The sequence below is a fragment of the Accipiter gentilis genome, chromosome 4 (genome assembly GCF_929443795.1).
Source record: "Accipiter gentilis chromosome 4, bAccGen1.1, whole genome shotgun sequence".
Lineage (NCBI taxonomy): Eukaryota > Metazoa > Chordata > Aves > Accipitriformes > Accipitridae > Astur > Astur gentilis.
In genome coordinates this window covers 375,855-396,604 of record NC_064883.1, presented here as the reverse complement: position 1 = coordinate 396,604, position 20,750 = coordinate 375,855, and the positions used below count along the sequence as shown (strand labels likewise).

General features: G+C 46.3%; 1 protein-coding gene and 1 long non-coding RNA gene across 5 annotated transcripts in view; one reads left to right on the top strand and one right to left on the bottom strand.

The window, feature by feature from the left end:
* The window catches only part of LOC126037576 (electroneutral sodium bicarbonate exchanger 1-like), a 238,885-nt gene that overhangs the window by 174,997 nt on the left and 43,138 nt on the right, over nucleotides 1-20,750 (bottom strand). The window lies entirely within an intron of this gene.
* On the top strand, nucleotides 16,509-17,654 carry LOC126037588 (uncharacterized). Its single transcript, XR_007505763.1, has 3 exons — nucleotides 16,509-16,585; nucleotides 16,661-16,727; nucleotides 17,557-17,654. It is a non-coding gene; the product is annotated as an uncharacterized LOC126037588 (long non-coding RNA).

Genomic DNA, 20,750 nt, shown 5'->3' with positions numbered 1-20,750 from the left:
TCGTCGATACTCAAATCGAGATGGGAAGGGTAAGGGGGTTTCCAAGCAGCAAACTGGTGTCCACGACGGTTTCCTTAGTTTCCTGAAACAGAACGTAGGAAAACCAGTAACTTCCTGGTGAGGTTTCTAGGGTTAGCTGTTTCAGACTTTAACAATATTACGGTTCCTAGCGTCACAAATAACACAGCTCCTAAAGTTTCTATGGCTACGTTTCAAACTTAACAGTCCTATACGTTATGCTTCACAATTTTACTTCTTAATCAAACCTAACTCTTCTATGTGATTAAATGTTGATTTCTTTACCAGAACATTTGCAACAGCTGGAGCCCAGCAGGGAACAGGGGGGGGCACGGCCCGACCCCCCCCAGCGCCTCACCTCCTCCTCCTCCCCTGGGCTCCCTCACAGCCCCTCGCCCCGTGCAGAGGGAGCGCAAACGCAGCCCGGAGGGCAAAGGGGCCGGCCGGCCAGCGTCTATTCAGTCAGTCGCGCGCCTATCGAGTCCTGCCAGCGAGTCTGCTCCGGGGCTCGGGGCGCCCCCCGGCGCTCCCCCTGCCCCTCGGACACCTCTGATAGCACATTTCCATACGTTCTGTATGGCACGTCTAAATATTTGGGTGGTTTTAATACTTTGTACCAGCTGTGGTTTGCTGCTAGGTGACTGTAAAAGTGAGATTTGGTAAATAATGGTTAGAAATCTTATACTAACGCTACAACTGAAACAACAGACAAAAGTATAGCCGAGCAATTAACTAGCAGAGGTAGGTACTCCTAAGTTTTGCAGTTCTTTGCTCTTATGACTAGATGTTCCCCTGTAAGCTAAATGGGAACAATGCTGAAACTGACCACATGTGATTGAAACTGCGTTAAGCTTCAAGATCAAAGAACAAGGACAAGAATAAAGACTTCGAGGACAGCCAGCAAGAACTTCAAATGGGTCGGTGGTCGCAAAAGCAGCCCTTCGTCTCAAATAGATCCTTCATTGCACGTGATCGGATGTAGGCAGTGCTATGATAATCGGTTGCCGTCATTTTTATGTATATGTATACTCATCTGATTAATAAGCAATTAGTTATTCTATATAACCTGTTTGTGCTAAAGCTGTGGCACGCACACTAGGTGGAACTATCCCCCGTGCATCCAGCGCTGCAATGAAGAACGCCTGCTTTCTAAAACTCCAAAATGAGTCTTAGGGAGTTTCGTCGACCGGCTTTTCAGTATCAGAGGTACAAGGGAGGAAAGGAAAAAAAAAAAAAAGCAAAAAAAAAAAAAAAGCAGGGGTGTGGGAAAGAGAGGGGACCAGGGGATGGAGGGGGCAGGGAGGGACCACAACACTGAAGAGGGGAGACAGGGCCCCGAGGGCCCGGGGCTCACCGCAGCTCTTGTTCTTGGCGCTGCCAAGAGACTTTGCCAGTTCAGCCGCTTCTTTCTCCTTTTCTCCTCCCTTCCTCTTCTGTAACTCCAGTCGCTTGGCTGTCCTCCGCATAATGGAACACGCGAGCCCCTCGCAGCTCTTGCGAGATGAGGCCTCCTAGACACGTAGCCTCGCTCGCTCGCTCACTACGTGGCCGTACCGCGCTGCTGGTCACGCATACAGACCCTGGTGGTCTGACCTGCTGTGGACTACGAGGAGGGATCCTCCCACACCCACAGAGGCAGGGTCCCTCTGGCCTGCAGCGGGAGGCATCTGCCAGCCAGATGGCCTTCGGTTTCTTCTTCTTTACCTTTCTGTGGCCTCTCCAGCTTCAGCAGCTCCCGTCCACAGCCAGTAAGTGCTCCGCCTGTCCCTCTGCGCTCCCGTGCCGTGAGGAGAGGGAGGCCGGGCAGAGACAGACCACGCGAGCCTGAGGCTGCTGCAGTCAACGGCATCCCCGGGGACGAACGGACAACCCCGCTCACGGCGTGGCCTCTGGCAGAGGGAAAGAGGCAGCAGCGACCGTTATTACCGCAGCTCCACCCTGGCCGGAGCCCCTCCGTCCGCAGGGGCTTCCGCGGACGGACGCCGCTCCTTCCCCGCGCCGCTGCTAACGGCACCCGCGTTAAGGGAGACTCGAGAACACCGGAGGGCCAGCTTGCCGCCCTCACGACAGGGCTCGGGGGCTGCCTGCGGCTGCAGAACAGGCTTCAGGGGAGGGGCTGCAGCTGGGGGCAGCCGCAGGGGCCGAGCGGGGCTGGGGAAAGGCGCCGGGGGAGCTCCGGCGACTCGGGGAGGCGCCCGCTGGCCGCGCCTGGGGGGTGCCCGCCTCCGTCCCCTCTTCAATTCTGTCAGCTCTCGGGGACATGCCCGGCGCTGCCCTGGCCCGGCTCGCCTCCGGCGGACCGGGAGCCTGCTGCGGCGGCCGCTTCGCAGCTTCCCGTCCCGCCGGCCCCGGGCGGCCAGCGGGCAGGAGGCACCCCCCGCCGGAGGGGATCGCTCGCCTCACCCGCGGTCCCGGCGCTGGCCCGCTGCCGCCGACACCTGCGCCCTGCGCGCCGCCACGCTGCTCCCGGGGACCGCGCATGCGCGCCGGCCGTACGACATTTTGACCTCCTCCCAGGCATCATCCCAGAACGTTTTGACCTCTGCGTTCGGGACCGGAGATCCCAGCTACCTGCCCCAGACTCCTCCAAGTAAGTAGCTCGAGACATTTTTGTTCTCCTGTAGAGAAATCTCTCAACTCTGACAGCCACCTGAGACTCCTCCCAGGCACCTCCCACAGTCTTCTGTCCTCTGCTTTACCTACCTAAGGGGTCAGGGTGAAACCCCAGACTCCTCCTAGGAAGCTACCGTTGAGGTTTTTTCTTTTTTTGGAGGAACCTGTGCCTTCCGGGATCCCCTGTGATTCCTTCCAGACGTCTCCTAGAGTCTTTTGGCCTTTTCTTATAAGGGCCGGAGATCCCAGATAGCAGCCCCAGACTTGTCTAATGAGGCTACCCTAGATGATTCTTCTCTTTTGCAGGAAGCTCTCTTCTCCGGGATCGACCCAAGACTCCTCCCAGGCATCATCCCAGAACGTTTTGACCTCTGCGTTCAGGACCGGAGATCCCAGCTACCTGCCCCAGACTCCTCCAAGTAAGTAGCTCGAGACATTTTTGTTCTCCTGTAGAGAAATCTCTCAACTCCGACAGGCACCTGAGACTCCTCCCAGGCATCTCCCACAGTCTTCTGTCCTCTGCTTTACCTACTAAGGGGTCAGGAAGAAGCCCCAGACTCCTCCTAGGAAGCTACCGTTGAGGTTTTTTTCTTTTTTGGAGGAACCCGTGCCCTCCGGGATTCCCTGTGATTCCTTCCAGACATCGCCTAGCGTCTTTTGGCCTTTTCTTATAAGGACCGGAGATCCCAGGTAGCAGCCCCAGACTTGTCTAATGAGGCTACCCTAGATGATTCTTCTCTTTTGCAGGAAGCTCTCTTCTCCGGGATCGACCCAAGACTCCAAGACAAGCAGGTGAAGGAAGCCTTGCTGAAGCTTCAGAGAAGGAAGAGGGTCTTTCATTCCGTCTAGCTGGCGCTCTAGGCTTTCACCTGTCTCCTGTCTTTCTGCTCTTTCTTCTTGAGCTCTTGGGGTATTTCTCACGGAATGTTAAGTGGTTAAAAGTGTCCTGGTTTCAGCTTGGATAGAGTTAACTGTCTTCCTAGTAGCTGGTACACTGCTATGTTTTGAGTTCAGTATGCAAAGAACCTTGATAACACTGATGTTTGCAGTTGTTGCCGAGGAGTGTTTAGATAAAGTCAAGGATTTTTCAGCTTCTCATGCCCAGCCAGCGAGAAAGCTGGAGGGGCAGAAGAAGTTGGCACAGGACACAGCCAGGGCACCTGACCCAAACTGGCCAACAGGGTATTCCATACCATGCGACATCCCATCTAGTATAGGAACTGGGGAGTGGGGGGGGGAATCGCTGCTCGGGGACTAGCTGGGTGTGAATGGTGGGTGGTGAGCGATTGCACTGCGCATCATTTGTACATTCCGATCCTTTTATTATTGCTGTTGTCATTTTATTAGTATTATCATTATTAGTTTCTTCCTTTCTGTTCTATTAAACCGTGCTTATCTCAACCCACGAGTTTTACTTCTTTTTCCGGATTTTCTCCCCCATCCCACTGGGTGGGGGGGGAGTGAGTGAGCGGCTGGGTGGTGCTTAGTTGCTGGCTGGGGTTAAACCATGATAGAGACAGAGTCACAGCAGCACAGAATGGATGCTGAAAGAGACCTCTAGAGATCATCCAGCCCACCTCGGCTGCTCGAGCAGGGCCAGCTGCAGCAGGCTGTGAGTCTGCTTCTCGAAGGTTCTATTGGCTGCGTTGCTCCCAGGTTGTGGAGCTCGCATGGGAAATGGGCAATGAAGAGGGATGAAGTTTCCAGGCACTTTCTGGCCGGTGCAGTGATTTTTTCTACTCTTAAAAACTCAGTTGGGCTCAGCACAGCAAGGAGCCACAGCAAGGTCTTCAGTGCCTGCACTGGAAACTCTGCGTATACTCCGGCCAGGGAGCACCGCAGACACCCTTCCCCCCACGGGCTCCCAGTTTCCAAGAGACCCCATGCCTCCAGCGGGTCCCAAGCGTCCTACCCAGGCAGGAGCACGGCACAGACCAGTGCGTTTAAACCTTCTCCCGGAGGAGCCCGTGCAGCCCGAGTCGTTGAAGAGGGCGGTAGCTGGGAGCCTTGTGGAGGATGTCCTGAGGAGGTGTGCGGCTCCAGGGCCACAGAGCCCCCAGGCAGCTCCCCCAGGCAGAGGATAAAGAGTTTGCTCCCAAGGGCTTGCTTGTGCCTACATTTATTGATGCCAGGCCATACTGTGTCCGGGTGTTTTCCCTGCAAAGTTTTCCCTCGTCTTCCTCCCTCCTACAGCCTCGGTCAGGCCAAGACCCAGTTCTACAGGGAATCTTAAGTAGGGACGAGAAAAGGAGTCAATGTTTCTGCCTTGTTTAGAAAGCTTTGTGGCTGGGCTATTGGAGGGGCTGGTCCAGCTCTGTAAAGCTGTACTCATGCCTTCTGTGAGTCCCATAGGTGGGCGCTGTTGAAGGCTGCGCCTTGTTCTGTGCGTTTATTCTCTCGCCCCTCACGACCTCCTGATGGGTCTTGGGGTTCCTACCCAGGCCCATTGGTGGTCCTGTGTCGCGGTAGAGACGGACACGACAAGTAACAGATCATGCAAAATGGCTCCTTTATTGTTCTAACACACCTTTTTATCCCCTACTTCGGAGTATGTGTTAGTATATGATTGGTTTAGTTAGTAACGGTTCTTCTTATCGCTATCTTGTTTTTGTACCGCTCTTCTCGGATCTTCCCAGACTTTCAAGGATACACTACAAGCTGCTCAAGGTCGCGCTGTTCTTGAACTGTCAGGCATTTTGTAGACCCGTTGCATCCCCCGACAGTCCTGTCTGTGTCGCAACAAGGGACTGGCCTTCAAAATGAGGCTTTGGGCCCTAAGAGAAGGGTTTGGAGCATAAAAATGAGGGTTTGGAAACTCAGGATGTGGCTTGGACCCTGAAAACGACTGGCTGGATCCTAAAAATGAGGCTTTGGAGACTGAAAATGGGAGTTCGGCAACTAAAAAAGTGGCCTTGGGCTCTAAAAAGGAGACTTTGCCAACTGCAAGGGAGCCCGTGGACCCTCAAAATGGGGGTTTGGAGCCTGAAATGGGGCTCTGGAAGCCAAAACTAAGACTTTGGGAAGGGAAAACGAGGCTTTCTGCCCTGTAAGTGTAACTTTGGAGCCTAAAAGCGTGGCTTTGTGCCTTAAAGCTGAGGGTTTAAACCCTCCAAGTGAAACTGCGGGCCCTAAAGAACAGCTATGGGTCATAAAAGGCCAAATGGTTTGGACCAGAACAATGAGGAGTTTGGCCCTCCAGATGAGGCTTTGGGCACTAAAAATGGTGGGGGAGATGCTACACGTGACCCTTTGGGCTCTGCAAAGGAGGGGAACCTATTGGTGTCGATAGGGCCCCAAGACATGAGGCTTTGGTCCCAAAGAGAGGGCTTGGGTCACTCCAGGGGAGGCCCTCAGCTGTTAAAAGAGGCCTTTGGACCCTCCAATGGAGGGTTTGGGCCCTAAGAGTGGGGCTTTGGAAATGAAACTGAGGCTTTGAACCCTGCATTAGGTTTTGTGCCTTCAAGGGATGCTTCAGTACCAAAAACGAGGGCTTTGCGCCCTAGAAATGGGTCTTTGGAAGCTCCAAATGAGGGGTTGTGCGTTAAACAAGAGATGCCTTGCACCCCAGATGAGGAGCTTGGCCTCTAAAATGAGGCTTTGGGCCCTCCAATTGAATATTTGGACCCTCAAAATGAGGCCTTGGGCTCTCCCTAGTTGCAGACTGGATCCTAAAAATGAGCCTATGGTCCCTGGAAAGGAGGCTCTCTTCCCTGAAGAGGAGGCTTTGGAAGGTAAAGAATGAGGCTTGGGGCTCTAACGGTGGGGTTTGTGCTGTAAAAGGAAGGTTTGGGCCTTACAAATGGGTATTTGGGCCCCTGCAATGAGGCTTCAGGACCCTAAAAATGAAGGGGTGGATTGTGGAAACGATTCTTTGGATCCCGAAAATGAGGCATTGGGCCCTAAAACTGAGGTTCGGAGCCTCAAAATTTGAGTTTAGAAACAAGGTTGCGGAGCCTGAAATGGGGCTCTGGAGTTTATAAATAAAGCTTTGGACCATCAAAATGAGGATTTGTTCACAAAAAAGAAGGGTTGGGACGCGAAAAGGAGTATTTGGACAGTCAAAACAAGGCTTTGGGACAGAAAAATGTGTACTTGGGCCTTATAAACGAAGCTGTGTACTCTAAAAAGTGGCCTTCAGTCCTAAAGCGTTCAGTCTTCTATTGGGATGCTCCCTGTGGGACAGGAGGACAATTGCTTTGAGCTGCCTCTATTTCAGGAAGGATTACCTACATTTGCCTTCCATCTGAAATACTGCTTAGTGCAACTTGTTGGGTTGTTTGTTTTTTTTAAAATTGGGGAAGTGTGTGTGAACAGCTGAGTGCTAGTATACAGTGAATTACCTTCCCCTGCTGAGAGTAAATGGGTTTAGGAATAAAAATACCCGTTTTGTATTACAAAAATTGGTTCCCTTGAAGATGCAAGTGCTAACTGATGGACTCCTGGCTGACAAAATCTCTTCCCAGCTTGCTTAAACATTAAACAGCCTTCACAGTGGCGTTCAGATGATCTCATGTGATTTCTTGCAATTAATCATGGTTGTCTGAAGCGTACCACTAAAGCATAGTAATGTGTTTTGGTTGTTAAAAAGTAGGAGGAGAAGTTCATGGAGACATCTTCTGTGTCGGGTTTCAATGAGTTCAAGCTATTGTTGTGTCCGGTTGAGAGTTTCTGATGTTATTTTTCCCTCTTTCGGAGGGAGGTGAACATGCCCATCTCGCCCTCCAGGAGCAAGGATGCCATCTCAAGCCCATGCCACCCTCAAAGCTTGCGTCCTGGAGTTGAGCGTGGAGGGGCATCACCCCACGAAGGTTTGGTGTGTTGTAGCAGTCGGTGCTGTGAGGTCTGGTGGGTGGGTGGCAGTGGGGTGGAAGCAGCTGTTGGGGGTTCCGTCATTTGCATAGCCCAGCCCCCCCCCGCATGCTTCAGAATGTTGGGGTCCCTGTGGCAGTTTTTGAATGGTCCCTCACAGTTGGGTCAACGGACCCAGCGCAGCCAGAAGATCCCGTTGGAGCTCCTCTCTCTGGCATAAATCCCTCGGCGTTTGGGCTTGAGAAGAGGTAAAGTTGGAATCTGCAGATCTCCTTAGGTGACCTTCAGGAGCTGTGGGCTGTGGGTGGGGACTGGCTCTCTGTCTCTGGTCCAGCGACTGGTGTCATTGCTCATAGGAAGAGCTTTACCAGGCGACTCTGCCGTTTCCCTTCTTCTGGGGGTTACGGGAGCCGTTTTGGAGGTGAGGGAGATGTGAATTCCCGGTCTTGAGCCAACCTGGATGGAGCAGAGGTGGACTGTGATTTGTCTGACCTCAACAGTGTATCTGTAACGCAGTTGCAATCGTCTCTGCCTGCACAACTGGCATGAGGTCCTGTTTTATTTTAAAGGAGACGTAGTGAATAAAATCAGTGAATCTAATGGGCGGTCTTTCTGACCAAATATATAAACGTTTATTTAGGATAAGATAAACGGTCCCTTGAAGCACTGGTTACATGGACTTAACTCTGTGTTGCCTAAAAATGGGACCAAGTTTGGCTCGGCCGTGGGCGTCTACATTAGAGACATCCACGTTTAGTCAGATGAATCACACCCCAGTCTCCTGTGTTCCTCATCAGGTCTCTGGCAACTCTGCTGTTAGCCCTTACTGAAGCCAAGTACAGTCTCTCATTGATTGATGGATTGATTTTAACAGAAAGGAAAGTCAGTCTTAGACATTTGGTTGCGGAAGAAAGTTTGTGTTTGAAGATCGTGCTTGGATCTTTGAGTAGGTCTAATTAGATGCCTTTTCCTCTTTGCTTCATCCCTGATAAGCTTAGGCACTCTCTGTTTGTCCTGTTTCGGAGGACCACTGCCCAAGGCGCGTAGCATTGCACAGGGAGATGCTGCATCTCATTTTGCACTGTGAGTCTTGTTAAGTCATCAGGAATGAAGTACTTTTAGGAGATAAGCTAACTAAATTGCACTCAAGTGAAAAAAGTGCTCTATAACTCCCGAGAAATAATACTGGATTATAATGAAAATAGAAGTATTTTGAGCAAAAGATGCTTAAAAAGTTAGGTAAAAATGAAGAGCACGGTGCAATTTTTTTAGTTTGGGTTTTTATACATTTTTGATTTAAAGTTTGAATGTAAACAAATCTGGTTGAATTGATGTGGAAAAGATGTTCAAATTGACAAGTATTTCTTTCAAACAAGAATAAGCAAAGTAGCAGCTAGAGAGAGTGTTTTGGCTTTAAAGTGTTTTGTATTTGTGAACCCAAATCTCCAAGCTGCTGGGCAGGGTGAGACCTGTGCCAGCCAATTCATCTTTTAGCTCCAAGTGCCTTTTGATAGAGATGCAGGTCTCCTGGGGATTGTGGGGACGTGCTCCTGCATCTGGAAAAGATGGCTGAGTTCCTGGTGTAAGAAGGGCACTGGGGTTTAGAGGTCAGAGCTGAGGCAGGTATGGAAGATGGCAATAGCTGTGATCATTAGTGCAAAAAAATTATTTTTGTATATTCAAGCAGGTTTTTTTCTCTCCTCTGCTAATCCAGTGTGGAATATGAGCCAATAAAGAGAAACCGACGCTGTACACGCTGGACACACTTAAGTATTTGTTTTAAAATAGGTGTGAGGTCAAGCTAGAACGTGCTTTGCAATTGGTGTATTTACTGCAGCAAATTTTCTGCTCTTCCTGGCCGTCTTCTGTGGTTTTCAGCCTGCTTCACCTCCACAGAAAGAGATACCGTGCGTATGAAAGAGCCCGTTATGCGTCTTCCCTTAGGAGATATTTTTTTGTGCTCTGCTCTTGAGTTACGATCTGAATTATTTATGCCAACATTTCAAATAGCTTTTGGATTCCCTGGTTAAAGTATTCTGAACCTACCCCAGCTACATGTTACAATGCACAAGTCCCACCAACCATCAGTTTTTATTTCATGTCATTTGTCATGAAGTAACACACATTGCAGCCAGAATGCTGTGTTGCTGTTCCATGTTTTTTTTTACAGTAGTTTTCCAGCTGTATTCCTCGTCCCCATGATAAAGAGTGTTGCCAGTATTTCTTTTTATCTTAGAATACACATGGTAAGGATGGTTGCTGGATGTCTCATCCTTTTTAAGGCTGTGAAGGCATGCTCTGACAAGGCCTTTTCCCAGACCCAGGTATTCAGGGATGCAAGGTGTGCCTATCCCCATCAGCTCTGTGAAGGATGTAAGAGAGATTGTGCGCCTGAAGGTTGAATGATGCTTCTGTGTTAGAAGCTGAATTTCCACAAGCAAAAACCAGCTTCCCCGACTCTTTAAGCTGTGTGTCCTTTTAATGCTGCAAAAATGTAAATAATGATCCTTGCGTACATCTTTCTCAATTAAATGTACAGTGGATGTCTTATCGTTCAGCTAGTCTGGAGCTTAAAAAGCAGCTTAAAAATACTGGACAGGGTAATTTTTGGTGGACATGGCCAGAGCCTGCTTGGAAGAAAATTGGATTGGTTACACCAGTCTTTATGTGAGGCCCAAAGAGAGCCTAAGGTTTTGAGTGCCCTAGAATGCTCTTTTCAAGTAGGTTAACAGGCACATATACACCCTGTAATGACGTAAGGACTCCCCAGAACATCTTCAGGACAGCTATATTTTATGCAAGCCCCTGTTTTCATGCAACCTCAGCTAGCGTTGTGCTGCTCTTTGCAGGGTCGGGTGAGCGGTGTTGTCTTTGGCTGTGTGGGCTTAAATGTGTTTCTAATGTGCGTGTCAAATAATTGCCTGTTAAACAGACTGCCAGTGTGGCTGAAGCCAGTGCTTCCGAAGAAGGTGAAATAAAAGCTTTGAAGATAGGGTCCTGCTGCGAATACGACCCAGTCAAGTAAGTGTTGATTGTGTCCCATCTGATCTTTGCAGATCGTGGAAAAATTGCAGAGATGTTTGTTTTAACGAGAGAGACACATGCCTACCTCTTTGGTTTTCTCCCCCAAACCATTTAGTTACCTGAAGAAACCCTTGGGTCCGCTCCGCCATCATCTACTTGGTTTCACTGCGGAAAACGTGGCCACTACATAAAGAACTGCCCGACAAATGGGGTAAGATTGTGGGGGACTTGTGGTGTTACTTAGTTTTTAATTGTTTTGCCTTGGCAGTTACGTAACAAATACATGAATCCTCATATTAAGAATTGTTTCTGTTGGGGTGAAATGCAGAGGTTGTATGGCAATGTTGCAAAGGCCTTCAAAATTCCAGGGGAAGCTGGAATTAGAAGTGTGACATTTTCTTTTTCCTAGGTCGTAGACATTCAATATATCCATAGGTCTTTCTGGGGGAACACTCGTGCATGTTTTTATATCTTTCAGTATTAGTGGAAATGTTTCTGTTTTCCACTCTTCTTAATGGCAGTTCACAGTTTTTATTATTTTGTACAAAACCAAGACATTTCTCTCTGCCCCATCTATTGAATATTTGCGTGTTTTAATTGCACTAAGTCCCTGGCTGAGTATTGATGCCATTTAACCGTAGTCACTGAAAGCTCATTTTGCTTCTGTTTTATGTTTCAAAGGCTTCTTGCCAAGTCTAACAGATGGCTGTTGGACTGAGATTTCCTCCCCCTCTGACTTTTCTGAAATCCCATGTGTGAAACAGGCTGAAGTTTTCCTGTTGCTATACAGTGAGAAAATACTGCCGTGGGCTGACAGGAGTGGCTCTTTTAAAATGACCGTGGTAGCACTTCTGGTTTTCCGTCCTGGATCTCCTTTTGTAGAAGCTGTAACATCGACTTCTTGCTTTTATAAAATGTAATTGCTCGGAGACTAACATTATGCTGAGCCTGCAATTTACATGTATCCTCTGGCAAAGGAGAGGTGGGATTCATTTCACCTGCTTTCTAGCTGTGAAAGGATTAATTTTCTAGTCTGAGCTTCTTTCTTAGTTGCTCCAATGAATGGGAGAGTTCTGCAGAAGGAAGATTGTTCCTCCCTCCCTCTTCTAGTGTTGTGGCTATAGAAAAGTAGTTTAAACTAAGCGCCTACCTTTTAGGAGGCTCATGTGGAGCGAGAAGAATTCCATCTCTTCTCTTGCTTTGAGAAAATGCAAAGCTTGGAAAAGTTTTCCTCTACCCATCTTTAACTCGTTTCTTTTTCCTTCCCCACCCCTCCTCCAGGGAAGCTTATGCTAGAGGAAGGATGGAGAAGCCTCCCTTTTTACCAGAGGAGCCGTCTTCTTCTTCCTCCTCCTCCTCCTCCTCCTCTTCCTCCACCTCAGATGCTCCCGTTCCAGATGAGTTGTCATGTCTCATCTGTCAGGACATAATGACTGATGCAGCTGTTATTCCCTGCTGTGGCAACAGTTATTGTGACAAATGTAAGTGTTACACCCGTGTTTGTTAATTCTAAACATCACATCTGATTTTCTGAAAGCAGAAAGAGGAGGGAACAAAATTACTTTGCTACCAGTTCTATTTTATGCTGAAGTATACCCTGGACGGGAAAGGGCTCTTCTGGTATCAAGGGCGAAAAAAGCCAGGAAGCCTTTTCCCCTTTTTAGGTATCTAGTTAAGTCTTCTTTACAAGCGGAAGGACGAGTATGAGGAGAGTGGCTAACTGTGCAGGGGATTACAGTATTAGACACTGAATGCTTTTAGTTGGTCCACAGCCCTTTGTCTCATACAAAATTATATAGCCGACTCTGGTGACTTACAGTGGTCTGCAACAAACAGATAGTTAGGCATTTAATTCACATTCTTCTCCACGGGAGAGTTGGTTAAAACCTTCAGAACTCGAACCTCCTAATGGTTTTTTGAACCTATTAATGAGGTTTTTTTGACACATGTTTTGTTCATTAACCTTGAGGTTGGGGACTTCTCGCTGTACTAGATAGTGGGGAAAAAGACTGGCTGCAACATCAAGACACAGCCTATGCTACATCTGCAGATGTTCCAATGGTGAAATACAAAACTGTATAGTTATTTGCTGCATACTAGAAATTTTTTACACTATTGAACATTTATAGCTTCATGCTCTCAGTTCAAGACTATATTCACCTATTAATCATAGACATGTCTTTATGATTGGTGGGAACCCCCAAAACTTCCTTAGTTTGGCTAAATACTGTTTTGATTATTCTAATTCTATGCAGGTATTAGAACAGCATTACTGGAATCGGAGGAACATATATGCCCAACGTGTCAGGAGACAGATGTTTCACCTGATGCTTTAATTCCCAACAAGTGCATACGCCAGGTAACATGACGACTTTTACATAAAGTGCTTGTAAGAAAAGGCTCTTTGTAAAAAGCGGAAAGGGAAGAAAATATTAATTTACATCTCCTTAAGCAAGGCGTAATTGAATAAGGCTAAATTGACTTTTCAAATGCACTGTTTGCTGCTGTCACAGAAGCTTACGACTCTTTAGAGATGATCTGGCAAATTCGGGTCCCGCTCTTACTGAACACGATTGCCTCGCTTTCACATTTGGTGTTAACGCTGAAGTACTTGAAATACAGGTCCTCTGAGCTACCAGTCATTAGTATCAGTGTTCAATGTGACGTGTTCATACATCTGTATGTTGGTTTCTTTGAGGATTGATGGCATTTACGGAATACATGAGTAATTTTCCTCTGTGAAGGCTTCTGTTCGTATATCTGCTGAAGTTCCATCGTAGCTTCTTGTAAATGCTTTTCTGCCTCTAGGCTGTGAACAACTTCAAAAATGGAACTGGATACACAAAAAGGCTCCATCAGCAGATTCAGCAGCAACAGCAGCAGCAGCAGCAGCCGCCACCGCCTCCACCAGCACCCAAGACTGTTAGACCTCCCGCTGTTCTGGTGAGTGCCGCTGAACCATCTACATCTTCCTCTCTGTCAGTCAGCAGTTTGTTGGAAGAGAAGGTAAGCTTTATTTCAACATATGCAGTGATTCTTATATTGTAGTAGAGCTTCTTTTCCAACTGTCTGCGTTTATTCACAAGGGCTGTCGGCTTCCTGTGCGAAGACAAGCAGCATTAGCAAGTCGTCTGGGCCCCCAAGGACAGTCAATACCCACCACTGGTAAGGAACTGTAACTTTAGAATTCCTTTCAAAACATTATCTTCAGATAAACTGCATGGGATTTTTTGCTTTTTCCTCTCTCCACTCCAAAAGGTCATCCGGGGAGAGGCAGTACAATTGGCTCAGCAGGTGGCAGACCAGGCTGGGAACTGTAAGTATTATATAGAAATTCAATGTATTACTACTTGTAAGCTGTTAAACGAGGCCGTAGCACTTGACTTCTGCAACGGCTGATTCATAGTGAAGTACGTATGCACAGATAGTTGTGGAGAATACAAGTGGTCGTTAATTTTTCAATGGCCTAATTTGAACTGGCTTTAACAAAGGGGATCTGTGCTTGCAGTGAAATTATTTAAAATAAACCTCCAGTACCTGATTGAGAAGAGGACTCTGACAAAGGAAGTCTTTTTGAGGAAACCAGAATTACCTATCAAAATTAAATACAGTTAAAGGATCAAGTGGAAAGGCACCCTTTTGGTTCCTGGCTGAACAGGACTGTAGAAATTGATTTCCCAGTAGGAGTCAGCCTCCACATTCTTTTTTTCTAACAACTTAGTTGATGCTGATTGAGCAAATTCTTGGAAAAGTCAACACTGCTCTGTTATGACCATTTTGAATGTCTTCAATGTAGTCAGCCCAAATAGCCAAACTGCTTTCTCTCAGTTGGCGAGAGAGGAGTCTGTTTTATCTGTGACTGCAGGGTCAGGTCAGTCCTTCCTTTTAGTATATATGTGTTCTAGATAGGTAGATTGTAAGGGTGCCCTGTGTTTATAAAACCTTAAGATAAATCAAAACAAACCCCAGGATCCATCCCACAGATTGTCTAAAATCTCCAATCGAGTAAGCAGGAGAATAACAAGTCGGGGACAAGAGCAGGCCAAATACATCATGGTGAGGCAACGACGTAGGAAGCGTACGTGGAAGAAGATGAAAGAAGTTTGGGAGAAGATGAGTTACTATCTGTGCAGTACTTTGCAGATCAGAAGTGTGAAGAAGTGTGGGCACATGCGAGATGGGAGTCTCTTTTAAGCCTGGGCAGCCTCCATCCACAGTCGCAAAGCTGAGTCTGAGGAGAGCAGACTGAGGGAAGTGTTGGGGGTGAGGATGTGGAAGGCAAGTAGGAGGGTCAAGAAATGAGTGTAGTCTCAAATGAACAGAGAGCAGGGAGAAAAAGGCTTCAGTTGAGAACAAGAAGTGCTTGCCACCACACTCCCGCTTCATTGGCTTTCCTTCTGTATTTGTTATGAAAATGGTATCATAAGAAGGAAAATACTCATTAGGAATATTTTGACTTATGAAGTGGAAGTTGACATACCCGTAAAGAAGACAAGGCAAATTAGGTCAGGGCCTAGTTACACTTGAAAGTAAACAGCCGTTCTGACTGGGGAGAGTAGTTCATAGGACTACAGTCCTAATACCACCCCCCTACCCCCGCCAGCTTTTTGGAAAACGCCTAGAAAAAAAAAGTTTGAAAAATGAGCTCATAGAGAAGGGGGGTGGGGGAGCCCACTAGGTGACTAAAAGCTACGTCTGTAGTTGGACAAAGCTACTCTGCGAGAGAGAAATCCATCTTCCCTCAGTGGCAGAGTAAAGGCAACAATTAGAAATCAGGAGTTGTAATAAGCTATCTTTTTAAAATCAAGTGTTGAGGCTGTCCTGTGAGCATTTCCTCATCCCATTCCAGCCAAAGTGGGTCAGATACCTTAAATAGTTCTAAGCGTCTCTTGACTAACCCAGCTAAGATTTGAAGCCGTCCATTTGTGAAGTAGGAAAATAGCCGGTTTGAATAATGCCATCATTAATCCCTGTAGCCTTAGGGTCTGGATATGGACTCTTTGACAAGCATGATGAGTTGTAGAGACCTTTTTAATGGGTGTCCCCCTTTTGCTACTAGTGTTTCTGTAGAGACCCTTGATCCATTAAGTACAGTTCTTACCTCCGGTGCCCCTCCTTTCTCTCTCCTGGTTTCAGCTGGTAATGCTCTGCCTGACTGGGCAGTGAGCTAGCGAAAGCAGATTTGAGCACCTTCTACAAGCAGAGCTTAACTTGTGCTGCTCTGCGTGCTGATGTACATCTCTTGGATTTAGATTAAACCAGATGTATGTAGAGCTAAGCCTCTGAGCTATAAAAGTGGAACGCTGTGTTAAGAGCACAAGGCTCTGCTAGCAACATTAGCTGCAGATTGGTTGATGTTTTCCTTCATCCTCTTCCATAGACAAAACCAAGGTAATGCTGCATTTACTGCAACAACTCTGTTTAACAGACCACTTTGTCCCTGCTCTGCAATCAACTCTAATGTCCTTTCAGAATCAGTAGAAGCACAGCCAATACATTGAACTAAAAGAAGCCAGTGTTAAATTGTCTTGTTTAATGTGATCGGGAAGCTGATGGGAATAACCTTAAGTCAAAAGTGCTGTGAAACTGAAATGGGTCCAAAAAAACTTGTGCTGTACATAGTGTCGCCCTTAGTGGATTTCAAACCTTTTCATTTCCTGGCGATCAGTTCCAACTGTCTAGCGCAATGCAAATAAGCTGTCTTCAGATAGCAGCAACTTGGATCTTTTCTTATATCCACAAGTGTTTTTTAAAGAAGTTGCTTCTAAGTTAGGTCAAGTTATCTAAAAACCATAAGCAGGATCTTTCTTCCCTCATTTATATTAATGCTGGGCAAAAGGGCAGAAGCTGATTTGGAAACCTGTAAGTGGAAGGGTGTTTTGCAGTAAGGTGGTGGTTGTTGTTTTGTTGGGTTTTGTTTTTCTCTTTTGTGGAGTCTTCGGTATTTTATTTTCTCCCCCAGTACTCCTAGGCTGCAGAACCAGCCTCCAAGGCACTATGGAATGACTTCTGCAATTAGCTTGGCTCCTCCTACGGATAGAGATTCCATTCATACTCAGAAGCTGCTTGAAGCGATGAAAGCATTGTGGGTATTTGAAGAGGAGGAAGAACTGAATCACAGGTATAACAAGACTGTAAAATTTGTTAATGTCCTGGGGTTTTTTTAGGGCAAACTTAACATGAGTTTTCTTTACAGGCTGGTCGTTCTTGGCAGACTGAATAACTTGGTCAAAGAATGGATTTCAGAACTTGGTGAGAGCCAGGTAAGGTTTTTTGATAGGTTCTTATCAAAACAGCTGAAGCCTTTTTGTTTCTTTCAAAGGCGATACTACTAGGATTTATGCTAAAGTTCAACATTTAACTTCCTTCTTAAGTATCAAGGAGATCTGTAGTAAGAGCCATTGAAATAATGTATAAAAGATCCTTTAGACGAAGACCTTCAAGTCCTTGGGGCACTGAATAAGTTTGTGAAGTGGCTCTGTCAGTTGACTTGTAGCGGTTAACAAAGCTGAAACAAGACATTGTGGGGGGAGACAGATGGTAACAGGGCAGTAAACTTGCCCCAGACAGCCTACAGCACTCAATCTAGTTTGAAATTATTACTCTAGACTTGCCTTTGGTATGGCTCTTAGATGGTGTTCATTTATGTGGGTCTGCTGCAGGGAAGACTGATAATAGGTCTTTGTTTAAACTGATGAAGCGACTGCTACAGTACTCACCTTTTTTGTTGTTGTTGTTGTTTGTGAGTTGCCAGCACTCCCTTCAGAAAAACAGAATCAGTCTATTAGACTAACAGTATGGGAGGGAGAAGACATTGTTTATGGAGGCTGCTGTAGTCTTTCTAAGTAACTTCTATGCTAGTTAAACTTGCACGTAGGTCAACGTGTATCTTCTGTTCTCCAGAAAACTCTTTCTCTTCTACCCACAGAATCTTCCCCCTTCAGTAGTAGCAAATGTTGGTGGCAAAATATTTACGTTTGGTTCTTACAGGCTTGGAGTACACACTAAAGGTAAACTTTTGGTGTCTGGTCATAGTTGTAATGTTTGAAAGTGTCTTCCAACAGTAACAGAACAAATGGCATCTCTTTGCAGGTGCTGACATAGACGTGGCTTGTGTTGCTCCTAGACGTGTAGAAAGATCAGATTTCTTTCAGTCGTTCTTTGAAAAACTGAAACGTCAGGAGGAAATAAAAAACCTAAGAGTAAGCAAGCTCTCTCCTTGATAGATTGTGCAACTCCGACAATAAGAATATTCCTGTTAAAGACTCCTATTGGTAGTGATTGTCTTACAAACCAAAATGAAAAAGGGCCTTGTTTCTGAGCCCCTTCTAAAATACTGTCTACGCAGCATGAAAGCGTGGAAGTCAAGCTTTTGGTTCCCTTCCCCAGTGACTGTATGTCCGATCCGAATCTCTGTGGTTCACTTCTCCCCTACCCATGGTTTGAGAATGAGTGGGCTATAGTATCAAAAAGCAAGGTTGTGCCTAGGAGCCTTGCTTTCATCCTAGCTGTAGTAAGGGGCTTGGCAAGAAAGTAACTGCATGCAGGTAGAGGAAGGGGCAGCCTGAGAGCTAAGGGAGTTGAATGTGATGTGGAAAGGTTTCTGTCAGTACCTTTGCCATGGTGTTCCTTGGGTGTACTTTAGGACCTCTAATTCATTCTTCTCTGGTCCTGTTCTTCTCTGGCTACTCAGCCCGAGACTTTGTAGAAGAGATGCACAGTCAGCTTTGCATAAAGTCAGTAGCAGCTGTGCTGTGAATGTACAAAACTGCCTTGTAAAATGACCCTCCGGTGCATATGCTGTGTACTTTGCATATAGAACCGAACTCCTGAGAAGTGTTTCTCTCAGGCTGGTCTTCCTTGTGCAGACATTTTGAAAGACTTCACGTGCATAGCTAATGAGCCTTTGTTCAGGTGACCGAAGACAGGGTCAGTGGGCTGTGGCACAGTTCTGACGAGTGGGCTACAAAATTGAAAACTGTCCCATAAGGTAGCTGATAGCATCTCAGGCATGGTAGAAAATAAAAATACAGGAGGCTAGTGCGCGCTGCAAATGCGGACAGAATGTTCTCGATTTCTCTGGATGTTAACCAGGAGTAAGATAGCTACAGAAATCTCTTGCTTTTCTTCCTCACCACCAAGGTAAGTACCTTACAACCTCTGATACTGATGGCTCATTGTGCACTGTTTGTTCATTACAATACGTGATCAGCCTCCGGATCTCTTGGCTAAATAACTTGTTAAAGCTAGTATTATACCGTCTTAGTGCTATACCGCTTGCAGCTTATGAACAATTCTTCTGGTTTGGAAGCAACTCAGTCTTTATACTGAGTAGTTAGCAGTGTAAATTCTGCATTTGATCGTAGTTCAGGAGAAACATTAAAGTAGCAAACCATGTTTTCTTACACAGTTATCCTCTCCTTTCCAGGCAGTTGAAGACGCATATGTACCAGTTGTCAAGTTTGAGTTTGATGGCGTTGAGGTAAGCATTTTTTGGTTTTTTTTTAAGTGAGTAAATTTTTTCTTGCTTTGGAATAGGATAACTTTTCCAGGGAGCTGTGACTGTGCTATTTTGGACCGCAAAGTATCCCAGGAGAAGACACTGCAGTAGAATGGGAGCTTATAGGAAAATAAGCCCCTAGGGAGCCTAGCAGGCATGGGAGCATCAGGGACATCTTTTTCTAGGCCTGTGCTGTAGACCAGGGTAGCCTGCTTGAATAGCATTTATCCCTAGGATCATGCAGAGTGGGAGCAGAGGCGGTGTCCTTGCTCAGTCTTCTTAGCTCTGCCAAGCTAGGTATCTACAGAGGGATGTGTACAGTGTAGTTCACTGTACGAATCGTGTGAGCAGACTAAATGTTTTGCTGCACATCCAAAATGAAGTGGTCATGGGACAAACAATCTGGAAAATGGAAAGTGAAAGTACTCATTTGACTCCCGCCTGGGTCTGTCAGCTGCAGGAATCCAGCTATCTTGAATACATCCTATACAATGAATCAAGACCTGCCTGCTGTAGTCCCTAAGCAAGTTACTGCTTGGTATCACTATCACAAAGAGATTTATTCAGTGACCTTTTTGTGGCCTTCATCTGGTACAGACTTTCACAGGATAATCTTCTTGCCTCAGACTGTACTAAAAAGCAGATACTTCAGGATCAAAAGGGCTTACTGCATAAAGGAAATGCTCTCTCCTTTGCTGAAGTATAGTTGAGGTGACTGAACTTAAGTCTTAATTCTGTGAATAATTTTAAGTTCCCTTTTAATTGAAACTCTAAGTCTAGAGTAATCTTTTCCAACTTAAAATGCCTTCTTCCTTTCCCTAGCTTAAAAAGAAAGGGGTGATGCAGTGAAGGCTTTGTAAATAAAATTGGGAACTTCTAGAAATTGTATTGAGTCTTCTGGCAAATGAATCTCTTGGGAGATGTATCTATAGTCACATAATTCTAAATACAGATGTTAACCACTCTTTTTAGACTTGAGTAACTGTCCCCCACCAGTGTGCTCTTTGCAAACTGCGGGGCATTCTAACGGTTGGCACTTTTTCCCTCTTAAGATTGATCTCGTGTTTGCAAGACTGTCTGTGCCAATTGTTGCTGATAATCTTGATCTCAGAGACAACTCGTGTCTCAGAAGCCTGGATATAAGATGTATACGGAGCTTAAATGGTAAGCATATTTGCACATCTTTAACAAGAAAATGTTACTAAAGTTGGTATGGAATGCACGTTACACACCCCAAGTTTCTGTAAAGGATGCAGAAACTGATCCCCTGTATACTTGAGACCTGAGGAGGTGGCGAGTGGGCTTAAATTCAGCTGTTTCAAGTTGTGTGTTTAGATAGACCTGTGTTTCATGTTTCTTCGATTGGGGGGGGTGTGGTGTTCCAGTTTGCCACAGAAACTGCTTCAGGTGAATAGGTAGAGCACTTGATAGAGAAGATTGTGTGGTAGTTCATTAAAAAAAAAAGGATATTTAAAATACCTGAAGCCGAAGTTGCTCACTGTTTAACGCTGACTGGTTTAATTGTTCCTGGCTGTCGAAAGAAACCTAGCTTTCGGAATCCTGTCGAAGGGCCTTATTGACAAGTGTTGGCTGTAGTCTAAAGTATGAAAAAGCTGTTGAGGGTACCAGTTACCTGAGGTGATACGGAATGTGTAACCTCTAATTTGTTATGTTATGTGCCTGTAAGGTTATGTGTAACCTCTGATTTTTAAGGTAATACAAAGCAAGTAATGCAAACTTGTTTTCATAGACTTGCAGGAGAAACTGTAAGCTATTGATCCAGTAC